We start from the raw sequence: 13,762 nt of genomic DNA on the forward strand, positions 1-13,762 counted from the left end.
ATGAAATTCAAATGAAAATTCAAGAACCTCTAGAATCACAACCAAGTGTCTGAATCCTATCACACCAACTCAGAATTGCACAAAATTTTGCAGACAAGTTTCAAATAATAAAACTGACCTATTCCAAGTCCCAAAACCAATATCCAAACCCTATTACCATAAAGACAACCTACGGTCAAACCTAGGGAATTTTCAAATATTCAAATTGCGAACTTTCGGCAAAATAAGTCAAATCAACCTAGGGACTTCCGAATTTAATTTCGGGCATACACCCAAGTCCAAAATCACAATACGGACCTACTGGAGTCATCAAAATACAGATCCAGGGCCGTTTACCCAAAATATTTACCGTGGTCAACTCTAGCCTCTTTTTTAGTCAATTTTCATTTTCTCCAAAATTTCTCATAAAAGGTTTTCGAAAAGCGACACGGACCACGTATGCAAATAAAGAAATATTAAATGAAGCTAGTGAAGGTCTCGGAACACAGAAATAAAGGCTATTACTCAAAACGACATATCGGATCGTCACAATATCACTTGCAAAATGCCTTGAGGCACGCATGTCACGACCTAAATCCTCCCTCCGTGAGATGTCGTGACGGCACCTAGTCTCTACGACTAGTTCAGCCTAACATTGCGGAATAATGAAATGAAAACATAAATTCGACAACTAGCTATAACAGATATTCAAATAAACGATAGAGATGAAGCTCGGCATACACAGTAACCAACTCTCAATATACACAAAAACTCTCCCAAGACCCGGAACACCATAAGTCACAAGCTTCTAGGATTTTGTCTAACTATTATGTACATTAGTATCTAGAAGAAGTAATGAAGAACAACACAAAAGAGATAAAGGGGGACTCCGAGGTCTGTGGACGCGGGCAGATGTACCTTGAAGTCTCCGGAGCAGCAGCAACAATGCAACTAAAAATGAGGCTGGTAGGAGGTACCTGGATCCGCACACAAAAATATATGCAGAAGAGTAGCATGAGTACACCACAACGGTACCTAGTAAGTGCCAAGCCTAACCTCGATCGAGTAGTGACGAGGTCAGATCAGGGCCCTACTAGTATATATAAGGCAGAACAAAATATCGCAGTTTAATAAAAGACTGAAATTTAACAAGATGGAAATCACATAAACATAACAATACAATGTATAGAAATAACAACAGGGGATCTCCGAGATACCGTCCTGTAGTCCCAAAAGTAAATGTGTAGGGGGATCTCCCGGGATATCGTCCCGTAGTCCCAAAGTAAATATGCAGGGGGATCTCCCGAGATACCGTCCCGTAGTCCAAAAGTAAATATGCAGTGGGATCTCTCGGGATATCGTCCCATAGTCCCAAAGTAAATATGCAGTGGGATCTCCCGGAATACCGTTCCGTAGTCCCAAAATAAATATGCAGGGGGATCTCCCGGAATACCGTTCTGTAGTCCCAAAATAAATACGCAGCTCAAACAATGTAAATAACAGTTACAGCAAGAAAATCCTACAGTTTAGACTAAGTACAAGTCAAAAAAAAAAAGCAGGAAATCCACTAAGCATGTTGCACAGAGTTCATAGAAGCATTTAAGGCACATAGACATGCTATTCTAGGCTAACCGGATAACTACACATGCTGGTATAACTCAAATAAGAAGAAAACAGGTTGTTACTCAGTAAAAATTGGATTTTACAATGAATAGCCCGTGTATGCACTCGTCACCTCGCATACATGGCACTCACATATCAAATAGTAAGAATTCCTAAGGGGTGTTCCCCCATACAAGTTTAGGCAAGCCACTTACCTCGAACCAAGCTCAATCAACCTGTAACAATGCCATTTCCACGAATATCTGACTCCGAATGGCCCAAATCTAGCCAAAAGAAATTAATATCATAAATACAACTATAATGGACTAATCTAATTAATGAAATCAACACTTTAATAAGAAATTCGAAAATTACCCTAAAAAGCCTCCCAGGCCTGCATCTCGGAATCGAGTAAAAGTCACAAAATATGAACACCCATTCACTCACGAGTTCACTTGTACCAAAACTATCCAAAATCTAAAAATCTCAATCAAAACCCATAATCTTAGTTGAAGAACTTCTTCCCATTTTTCCCAAATTTTCAACCCAAAATTGAAATTAAAAGGTGGAATTAATGATAGATTAGTGGGATGTAACCAAAATCAAGTGTAGAATCATTGCCCAATCAATGCCTCTGAAAGTCCCTCAAAATCTCATCCAAATCCGAGCTCCCAAACTCAAGTTTTGATAAAAATGGCCAAACCCTCAATTTTGAAATCTTATATTCTGCCAAGGTACTTCCTTCTTCGCGAACGCGGCCACATCCTCGCGTTCGCGTAGAGCAAAATCTCATTGACCAAAATTCCTCTTTCGCAACGTGAGTGTCCTCTCGCGAATGCGTACCTTGCACTCAATGCTGCTTTGCGAACGCGATACCCACTACGCGAACGCGTAGAACAAATCATTGGGGTCCCAGCTGCTCCACTTTCTCTACGCGAACGCGATGTCCTTAACGTGTTTGCGATGCACTGATGATCGAACCTTTGTGAACGCGACCCCGTATTCGAGAATGCGAAGGACAACTTCTCCTCCTGCCCAGATCCTCTTCGCGAATGCGAAGAAGGAAACCAGAACTGGAGACTTCAGCAAAACCTGCAATCTTTTCCTAAGTCCAAAATGTCCGCTAACCACCCAAATTCAACTCGAGGCCCCCGGGACCTCAACCAAACATACCTACCAGTCCTAATCACTTAGTCGAGCCCTCGAAACACATCAACAACAACAAAAATACGAATCACCCTCCAATCCAAACTTGATGAACTTGAAACTTCAAATTTCTACAACCGATGCAAAAACCTATCAACCCACGTCCAATTGACCTCAAATTTTGCACACAATCCATATTCAACATTACGGACCTACACTAACTTCCGGAATCAAAATCTGAACCCGATATCAAAAAGTCCACTACCGTCAGAATCTCCAAAAATTCGACTTTCGCCATTTCAAGCCTAAATCAGCTACAGACCTCCAAAACACAATCCAGACACGCCCCTAAGTCCAACATCACCCAACAGAGCTAACGGAACGGATGGAACTCCATTCCGGAGTTATCTTTACACAATTCCAACTACGGTCAAAATCCTAAGGCTTAAGCTTCCGTTTTAGAGACTAAGTGTCCCAAAATACTCCGAAACCAAAAACATAATCTCCCGGCAAGTCACATAAGAAGAAAAAGATATGGGAAAAGCAGAAAATAGGGGATCGGGGATATTACTCTCAAAACGATCGGTCGGGTCGTTACAAAGCATGTGGGGTTTAGTTTTGTAGGCTTATGCTCTAAGTGCCCAACAGTGCTCTAAGCACATCTAATTCTCAACTCTTAGTATGTGCTCTAATTTATTTATGCAAATTATATGTCAAATTTCTAATTAGCACTGTAGATTGTCTACTCTTCTATAGACATATGAAAATTGAGAGTAACTCAAATAATGATTCATAGTATTGCATATTTTATGATTGAGAATATCATGAGGGTGAACATCATTTAAACATTTCTTCTGCAAAAATAAAAACCAAAAAAAAACCAAAGTTTATGTATGTGTTACTCGTGTTTATTTTAGTTCTCTGTCTGTCAAAATTATCTATTGTTTTTCTATGTGAAAACAATTTTATATTTATTCGTGAAAGAGTTTAGGAAGGAAGCAATTTCGTATTTATTTTGTTATTTGAAAGAATTTAGTATTGATAAAATTTATTGATTACTTATTTTTCGGAAGGTAAAATGTGTAATTTGACCATTATTTTTACTTGTATAACCATGCTATGTCACGGCCCAAATCCCAAACCCGGCCGTGATGGCGCCTCTCGTGAAGACAAGGCCAACCAGAACAACGGAATCACTTCTTCAACCATTACTTAACATTTATAAATCCAAAACGCATAATAAACAGTTATAAAAGAGGAAACAGCGACAATAGCAAAGGGAACCATCCCGACACAGCCAAAATCGGGGTGTCACAAGTCATGAGCTACTACAGAGTTGCTATGAGTCTAAGAGAAAGAATATCTGATACAATAGTCTGAAGGAACTGAAATAACATAAAATGGGGGAGTCAAGGGGCTGCGGACGTCAAACAGCTACCTCGAAGCTCCAACTCGCTGCCTGGTCTGGGGAGAATATCAGTGCTCAGTGCGGACTCTGCTATGCTTGAATCTGCACGCATGGTGCAGGGAGTAATGTGAGTACTCCGACCCAGTGAGTAATAATAATAAATAATAACCGAAGGTAAGAAAACACATAACAGCACAAGGCAATTCTATATCAGGCAGTAAATCATTAAAGCAGTAAACGTCCGTAAAGAGTCAAATGAAATCTCATTTTTTTTAAAAAGGCAGGTAAAGCAGGTAAAACAGTAAATGAATAGTGAATAGTAAAACCGCCCCCTCGGGTCCAGTATCAATCGCTCAGTACAGTAACAGCCCCTCGGGCTCAATCTCAGTCACACAGCATAGTATCAGCCCCTCGGGCTCACTCTCAAATCACATGGGTACCCGCGCTCACTGTGGGTGTGCAGACTCCGGAGGGGCCCCTTACGGCCCAAGCGCTATATCAACATAAGGCCTGAAAGCCTTCTCACATCACACATAAGGCCTGAAAGCCTTCTCACATCACACTCAAGGCCTGAAAGCCTTCTCACATCACACTCAAGGCCTGAAAGCCTCCTCACATATGGCCCTCGGCCTCACTCAGTCCAGAAAACATCATAAGCCCCTCGGGCATCAATAAAATGGTAGTGCTCAGCCCAAACAAACAGTGGAAATATCATGTAAGTCTCAAGTTCATTTAAAGCAGCTGAGTTTGTAAAACAGTATAATCAACAGGACTGAGTTCAAGTAGTATATGAAATAGTGAGGAAACAGTGATAAAAATCCACGAAGGATTCGGGTAATCGGCATGAAGCCCAAAATATGGCAATAGGCCCAAATCATGATGATAATAAACATGTCTTAGTCAAATACGCGGTAAAATATCAACGGGACGGACCAAGTCACAATCCCCAGTAGTAAATAGCCCCGCGCTCGTCATAAAGCGCGTGTTTCACCTCAATATAGCACTACGTTGTGCAAATCCGGGGTTTCAAACCCTCAGGATATCATTTACTATCATTACTCACCTCAAGCCGGCCAAAATCCTAGCTCGCTATGCCCTTGCCTCGCAAATCGACCTCCTTGCGCGTCGAATCTGATCAAAACCACAACGAATACGTTTCAATAGGCTAAGGGAACATAACAGGGTCGAAAAGAATCGAAAAACATCGATAATCACGAAATTTGCAAAACCCGAGCCCCGGGCCCACTTCTCGAAAATCAGAAAATTTAACATCATCGGATTCCTTATCTCGCCACGAGTCTATACCTACCAAGAACTCCCAAATCCGAGTTCAAATGACCCATCAAAACCCACTTTAAAATACCAAAAACCAAGCCCTAGCTTTTCTCCCTTTTTGATGAATTTCCATAAATTTCTAGGTTAATTCTTCCATTAAATCATGTATTTAGGCCATAGAACTCACCTCCAATCACACCCAGTCGAAATCCCCTTCAATTTCCGTCCAAAAGCTCTCAAGGTTGCTCAAAAATGGAGGAAAAATACCTTAGCTCGCGGATGAAATATTAATTTTTAAACCCTTCTGCCCAGACCTTATTTTCGATTCTGCGATCCAATTACCGCATTTGAGGTTTCCGCTTCTGCGGTTTTCCCTCCGCTTCTGCGGATCTTCACTATGCCCAGGACCGCTTCTGCGGTCAATCTCCGCTTCTGCGTACACCGCTTCTGCGTACACCGCTTCTGCGGTCAAGCCTCCGCTTCTGCGGAACCTCCCTTGCATGCACGGACCGCTTCTGCGGTCATTACCCGCATCTGCGGAGACCGCACCTGCGGAAACCATCCGCTTCTGCGGAATTTCTCCAAATGGCCAACACCCGCACCTGCGATCCCTTATTCGCATCTGCGGAACCGCATCTGCGGCCCCCATTCCGCAGATGCGGAAATACCAGATACCAGCAAACCTCAGAAATGCATCAAGTCCAAAATTCATCCCGATGGCCATCCGAAATCACCCCGAGGCCCCCGGGACCTCAACCAAAAGTGACAATCCATCCTAAATCACCATTCAAACTTGCTCCAATCATCAAAACACCACAAACAACACCAAAACCATCAAATTACATCGGATTCAAGCCTAAGTTCTTCTAAAACATCCGAAATACGCATTCGATCAAAAACCCGACCAAAACACCTCCGAATGACCTGAAATTTTGCGCACACATCCCAGATCACCTAACGAAGCTACAGCAACTCTCGGAATTCCATTCCGACCCTCGGATCAAAATCTCACCTATCAACCGGAATTCGCCAAAATACTAACTTCGCCAATTCAAGCCTAATTCTACACCGGACCTCCAAAATCACTTCCGATCACGCTCCTAAGTCACAAATCATCTCCCGAAGCTAACGGAATCACCGGAAATCACATCCGAGCCCTCTAACTCATAAGTCAACATCCGATTGACTTTTCTAAAACAAACCTTCCTTAAAGAGACTAAGTGTCTCATTTCCTTCTATAACCAATCCAATTTGACTCATTCACCCAAGACTCTTATAATGAAACATAAGGAAGCAGAAAATGGGGAAAATGGGGCGGTAACTCACATGACGACGGGCCGGGTCGTCACATCCTCCCCAGCTAAAACAAACGCTCGTCCTCGAGCGGGTCAAGAAACATACCTGAAACCTCGAACAGGTGAGGATATCTGCTCCGCATTTCCCGCTCGATCTCCCAAGTAGCCTCCTCCACGGGCCGACCTCTCCATTGCACTTTCACCGAAGCAACATCCTTTGACCTCAACTTCCGAACCTGACGATCCAAAATGGCTGCTGGCTCTACATCATAAGTCAAATCATCATCCAACTGAACCGTGCTGAAGTCCAATACATGGGACGGGTCCCCAACATACTTCCGGAGCATAGATACATGAAATACCGGGTGCACGCCCGACAAGCTGGGTGGCAAGGCAAGCTCATAAGACACCTCCCCAATCCTCCTAAGTACCTCAAAAGGCCCTATAAATCGCGGACTCAACTTCCCTTTCTTTCAAAACCGCATAACACCCTTCATGGGCGAAACCTTCAGCATGACCTTCTCACCAACCATATAAGACACATCTCGAACCTTCCGGTCAGCATAACTCTTCTGACGCGACTGAGTTGTACGAAGCCTCTCCTGAATCAGCTTCACCTTCTCCAAGGCATCCTGAACCATCTCTGTCCCCAATAGCCTAGCCTCGCCGGGCTCGAACCAACCAACAGAGATCTACACCGCCTCCCATACAACGCCTCATACGGAGCCATCTGAATGCTCGATTGATAACTGTTGTTGTAGGCAAACTCTGCAAGCGGCAAAAACCCATACCAAGAACCTACAAAATCAATAACACAGGCACGCAACATGTCCTCCAATATTTGAATAGTACGCTCGGACTGTCCGTCCGTCTGAGGATGAAATGTTGTGCTCAACTCCACCTGTGTACCCAACTCTCGCTGAAAAGTGTTCCAGAACTGAGAAGTAAACTGAGTACCCCTGTCTGAGATAATAGACACTGGAACACCATGCAATCGAACAATCTCCCGGATATAGATCCCTGCCAGCCGCTCCGATGAATAGGTAGTACATAGTGGAATGAAGTGCGCAGACTTGGTCAGCCGATCCACAATCACCCAAATCGAATCAAACTTCTTCAAAGTCCGAGGGAGACCACTCACGAAATCCATAGTAATCCTCTCCCACTTCCACTCGGGAATAATCATCCGCTGAAGTACGCCACCCGGTCTCCGATGCTTATATTTCACCTGCTGACAGTTGAGACACCGAGCCACAAATCCTACAATGTCTTTCTTCATTCTTCTCCACCAATAGTGCTACCTCAAATCCTGATACATCTTCGCGGCACTCGGATGAATGGAATACCGCGAGCTGTGGGCCTCCTCCAATATCAACTCCCTAAGCCCATCCACATTGGGCACACAAATCCGGCCCTGCATCCTCAACACACCATCCTCACCAATGGTCACGTCTCTGGCATCATCATGCTGAACCCTATCCTTAAGGACAAGCAAATGCGGATCATCATACTGGCGCTCTCTGATGCGATCATATAAGGAAGACCGAGAACCACACAAGCCAACACCCGACTGGGCTCCGAAATATCTAGTCTCACCAACCGATTGGCCAAGGCCTGAACACCAACTGCGAAGGGCCTCTCCCCAACTGGAATATACGCCAAACTCCCCATACTAACTGCCTTTCGGCTCAAAGCATCGGCCACTACATTGGCCTTCCCCGGGTGATACAGAATGGTAATATCATAATCCTTAAGTAACTCTAGCCACCTCCGCTGCCTCAAATTAAGATCCTTTTGCTTGAACAAATGCTGAAAACTGTGATGATCGGTGAATACCTCACAAGATACGCCATACAAGTAGTGCCTCAAAATCATCAAAGCATGAACTATAGCAGCCAACTCCAAATCATGTACAGGGTAGTTCTTCTCGTGGGGCTTTAGCTGACGAGAAGCATAAGCAATAACTCTACCCTCCTGCATCAATACACATCCAATCCCAACTCTCGAAGCATCACAATATACAGTGTAAGAACCTGAAGCTGATGGCAAAACCAATACTGGAGCTGAGGTCAAAGCTGTCTTGAGCTTCTGAAAGCTTTCCTCGCACTCGTCCGACCATATAAATGGAGCACCCTTCTGAGTCAACTTGGTCAAGGGCGATGCAATAGAGGAAAATCCCTAAATAAACCGGCGATAATAACCTGCCAAACCAAGGAAACTACGAATCTCTGTGGCTGAGGTCGGTCTAGGCCAACTCTGAACCGCCTCTATCTTCTTCGGGTCGACCTGAATACCCTCGCTGGACACCACGTGCCCTAAGAAAGCTACTGAACTGAGCCAAAACTCACACTTGGAGAACTTTGCATAAAGCTTCTCCTCCCTCAATCTCTGCAATACAACTCGCAAATGCTGTGCGTGCTCCTCCTAACTACGCGAGTACACCAGAATATCATCAATGAAGACAATAACGAATGAATCCAGACAAGGCCGAAATACGCTATTCATCAAATGCATGAACGCCGCTGGGGCATTAGTCAGCCCAAAGGACATAACAAGAAACTCATAGTGCCCATATCTAGTCCTGAAAGCAGTCTTCATAATATCTGAATCCCTGATCTTCAACTGGTGATAGCCCGAACGGAGATCAATCTTGGAGAACACCCTCGCTCCCTGAAGCTGGTCAAATAAATCATCAATGCGAGGCAGGGGATACTTGTTCTTCACTGTTACTTTGTTCAATTGCCTGTAGTCAATGCACATTCTCATGGTGCCATCCTTCTTCTTCACAAACAGAACCGGTGCACCCAACGGTGACACACTAGGCCGAATGAACCCCTTATGTAGGAGTTCCTGAAGCTGACCCTTCAATTCTTTCAACTCCGCTGGTGCCATACGATATGGCGGAATGGAAATGGGCTGAGTGCCCGGCACCAGGTCAATACCAAAATCAATATCCCTGTCCGGGGGCATGCCCGGCAGGTCTGCAGGGAAAACATCGGGAAACTCCCTCACAACTGGAACAGAATCAATGCTAGGAGTCTCGGCTCCAACATCCCTCACGAACGCCAAATATGAAAGACAACCCTTCCCAACCATACGCTGGGCCTTTAGGAATGAAATCACCCTACTGGAAACATGATCAGTCACACCACGCCACTCGATCCTCGGTACACCCGGTATAGCCAAAGTGACTGTCTTAGCATGACAATCTAGAATAGCATGACACGGAGATAACCAGTCCATGCCCAAAATAACATCAAAATCCACCATGCTCAATAGCAACAGATCAACTCGGGTCTCCAGACCCCCAATAGTAACCAAACATGACCGGTATACATGGTCTACAATAATAGTATCGCCCACCGGGGTAGATACATGAACAGGTAAGGCAAGACACCCTCGGGACGTACCCAAATGATGAGCAAAATATGAGGACACATAAGAATAGGTGGAACCGGGATCAAATAAGACTGAGGCATCTCTGTGGCAGACTGAAATAATACCTGTAATGACAGCATCCGAAGCAATGGCATCTGTCCTGCCCTGAAGAGCATAAAAGCGAGCCTGACCACCGCCGGATCGACCTCCACCTCTGGGGCGACCCCTGGCTACCTGACCCTCACCCCTAGCTGGCGGGGCGGGTGCTGAAGAAACCGGACCAGAAGACGAGGGTTGACCTCTCTGCTGAGATGAGCTAGCAGCACGACGAGGGCACTGCCTCCACATATGCCCAAACTCTCCACACTCATAGCAGCTCCCAGGTGCTGGAGACTGGGACTGAAGGGAACCCCTCGCGCCGGAGTGACTAGCTGATGCACTCGGCCTGGAAGAACCCTAAGCAGACGGGGCACAAGATGAACTCTGTGCTGGAAGAGCGCTGAGAGATGGCTGACTCTGCTGAGAACCATGATAACCACGACCTGAAGATGCCCCGCGATACTCGGGACGAGCCGACTGAGTGGGCCTGAAAGAACGACCCCGACCCTGCTGGAACTGGCCCCTCGAAGGAGCTCCACTATAACTGCCAGAACCTCGAGGCCTCTTGGCCTCCCTCTCCTCTCGATCCTGACGGCGAACAGCCTCAATCTCTCGAGCTATATCAACCACCTCCTCAAATGAAGTACCAAATACTCTCTCTCTAGTCATAAGAACACGGAGATGGTAGTTAAGGCCATCAAAAAATCTCCTAATCTGCTCACGATCTGACGAAACCATCCAGACGGCATAACGAGCCAACTCTGAAAACCTCATCTCATACTGGGACACAGTCATATCTCCCTGTCGTAGCCACTCAAACTGCATGCGCAGCTCCTCTCTGCGGGACTGCGGGACATACTTCTCCAAGAAGACAGTGGAGAACTCCTGCCAAGTCAAAGGTGCTGCACCAGCCGGCCTACGCCTCTCATACGCCTCCCACCAAATGAAGGCAGCCCCAGTAAACTGAAAGGTGGTAAAAGCCACACCACTGGACTCGAGAATCCCTGCCGTACGGAGCATCCGCTGACATCTGTCAAGAAAACCCTGGGCATCCTCGCCCTCAGCACCACTGAATGTCGGAGGCTGGAGTCTACCAAACCTCTCAAGACGATGCTGCTCATCCTCGGGAATAGCTGGAACCCTAAATTCCTGCACTGGTGCAACTGGCTGAGCTAGAGGTGCCTCTGGAGTCTGTAATCCCTGCACTACCTGCTCAGGCGTGCGAGCAGCGGGGGTCTGATTGCCTCCCCCAGCCTGCGAAGTAGCTGCTGCTGTGGTGGCTGAAACGACCTGAGCCAGGCCAGTGCAAACTGTCAAAATCTGAGCCAGAGTCTCCTAAAGGCCAGGAATCACGATGGGCACAGCTGGTGTCTGAACTGGTGCTGCTGGAGCCTGATCCTGAGCTGGGGCAACTGGTGGATCAACAGGTGTTGCCCCTGCTGCTCTGCCTCTGCCACGACCGCGACCGCATCCACGGCCTCTGGTGGTCTCAGTGGGTGGTACTGGTGGTCGTCCGCCACGTCTGGTAGCTCGTGTCCTCAGCATCTGTGAGAGAATAGAGTTAAGAGAAATTTAGTACTTGGATCAACAAGTTCGCACGACAAGAATTTCAAGAATGTGGAGTTTTCCTAAAGGTTCTGCAGCCTCTCGAGGATAAGTACAAACGTCTCCGTACCGATCCGCAAGACTCTACTAAACCAGCTCATGACTCGTGAGACCTAGTAACCTAGGCTCTGATACTATCTTGTCACGGCCCAAATCCCAAATCCGGCCGTGATGGCGCCTCTCGTGAAGACAAGGCCAGCCAGAACAACGGAATCACTTCTTCAACCATTACTTAACATTTATAAATCCAAAATGCATAATAAATAGTTATAAAAGCGGAAACAGCGACAATAGCAAAGGGAACCATCCCGACACAGCCCAAACCGGGGTGTCACAAGTCATGAGCTACTACAAGTTGCTATGAGTCTAAGAGAAAGAATATCTGATACAATAGTCTGAAGGAACTGAAATAACATAAAATGGGGGAGTCAAGGGGCTGCAGACGTCAAACAGCTACCTCGAAGCTCCAACTCGCTTCCTGGTCTGGGGAGAATATCAGTGCTCAGGTGCGGACTCTACTATGCCTGAATCTGCACGCATGGTTCAGGGAGTAATGTGAGTACTCCGACCCAGTGAGTAATAATAATAAATAATAACCAAAGGTAAGAAAACACATAACAGCACAAGGCAATTCTATATCAGGCAGTAAATCATTAAAGCAGTAAAAGTCTGTAAAGAGTCAAATGAAATCTCATTTTAATAAAAAAGGCAGGTAAAGCAGGTAAAACAGTAAATGAATAGTGAATAGTAAACCCAAATACGAGTTCAAATGACCCTTCAAAACCCACTTTAAAATACCAAAAACCAAGCCCTAGCTTTTCTCCCTTTTTGATGAATTTCCATTAATTTCTAGGTTAATTCTTCCATTAAATAATGTATATAGGCCATAGAACTCACCTCCAATCACACCCAGTCGAAATCCCCTTCAATTTTCGTCCAAAAGCTCTCAAGGTTGCTCAAAAATGGAGGAAAAGTACCTTATCTCGCGGATGAAATATTAATTTTTAAACCCTTTTGCCCAGACCTTGTTTTCGCTTCTGCGATCCAATTACCACATTTGCGGTTTCCGCTTCTGCGGTTTTCCCTCCGCTTCTGCGGATCTTCACTATGCCCAGGACCGCTTCTGTGGTCAATCTCCGCTTCTGCGGACACCGCTTCGGCGGTCAAGCCTCTGCTTCTGCGGAACCTCCCTTGCATGCACGGACCGCTTCTGCGGTCATTACCCGCATCTGCGGAGACCGCACCTGCGGAAACCATCCGCTTCTGCGGAATTTCTCCAAATGGCCAACACCCGCACCTGCGATCCCTTATTTGCATCTGCGGAACCGCATCTGCGGACCCCTTTCCGTAGATGCGAAAATACCAGATACCAGCAAACCTCAGAAATGCATCAAGTCCAAAATTCATCCCGATGGCCATCCGAAATCACCCCGAGGCCCCCGGGACCTCAACCAAAAGTGCCAATCCATCCTAAAACACCATTCAAACTTGCTCCAATCATCAAAACACCACAAACAACACCAAAACCATCAAATTACATCGGATTCAAGCCTAAGTTCTTCTAAAACTTCCGAAATACGCATTCGATCAAAAACCCGACCAAAACACCTCCGAATGACCTGAAATTTTGCGCGCACATCCCAGATCACCTAACGAAGCTACAACAACTCTCGGAATTCCATTCCGACCCTCGTATCAAAATCTCACCTATCAACCGGAATTCGCCAAAATACTAACTTCGCCAATTCAAGCCTAATTCTACACCGGACCTCCAAAATCACTTCCGATCACGCTCCTAAGTCAAAAATCATCCCCCGAAGTTAACCGAATCGCCAGAAATCACATCCGAGCCCTCTAAATCATAAGTCAACATCCGGTTGACTTTTCCAAAATAAACCTTCTTTAAAGAGACTAAGTGTCTCATTTCCTTCTAAAACCAATCTAATTTGACTCATTCACCCAAGACTCTTATAAT

Source organism: Nicotiana attenuata, chromosome 1, assembly GCF_001879085.1.
Source record: "Nicotiana attenuata strain UT chromosome 1, NIATTr2, whole genome shotgun sequence".
Taxonomy (NCBI): Eukaryota; Viridiplantae; Streptophyta; class Magnoliopsida; order Solanales; family Solanaceae; genus Nicotiana; species Nicotiana attenuata.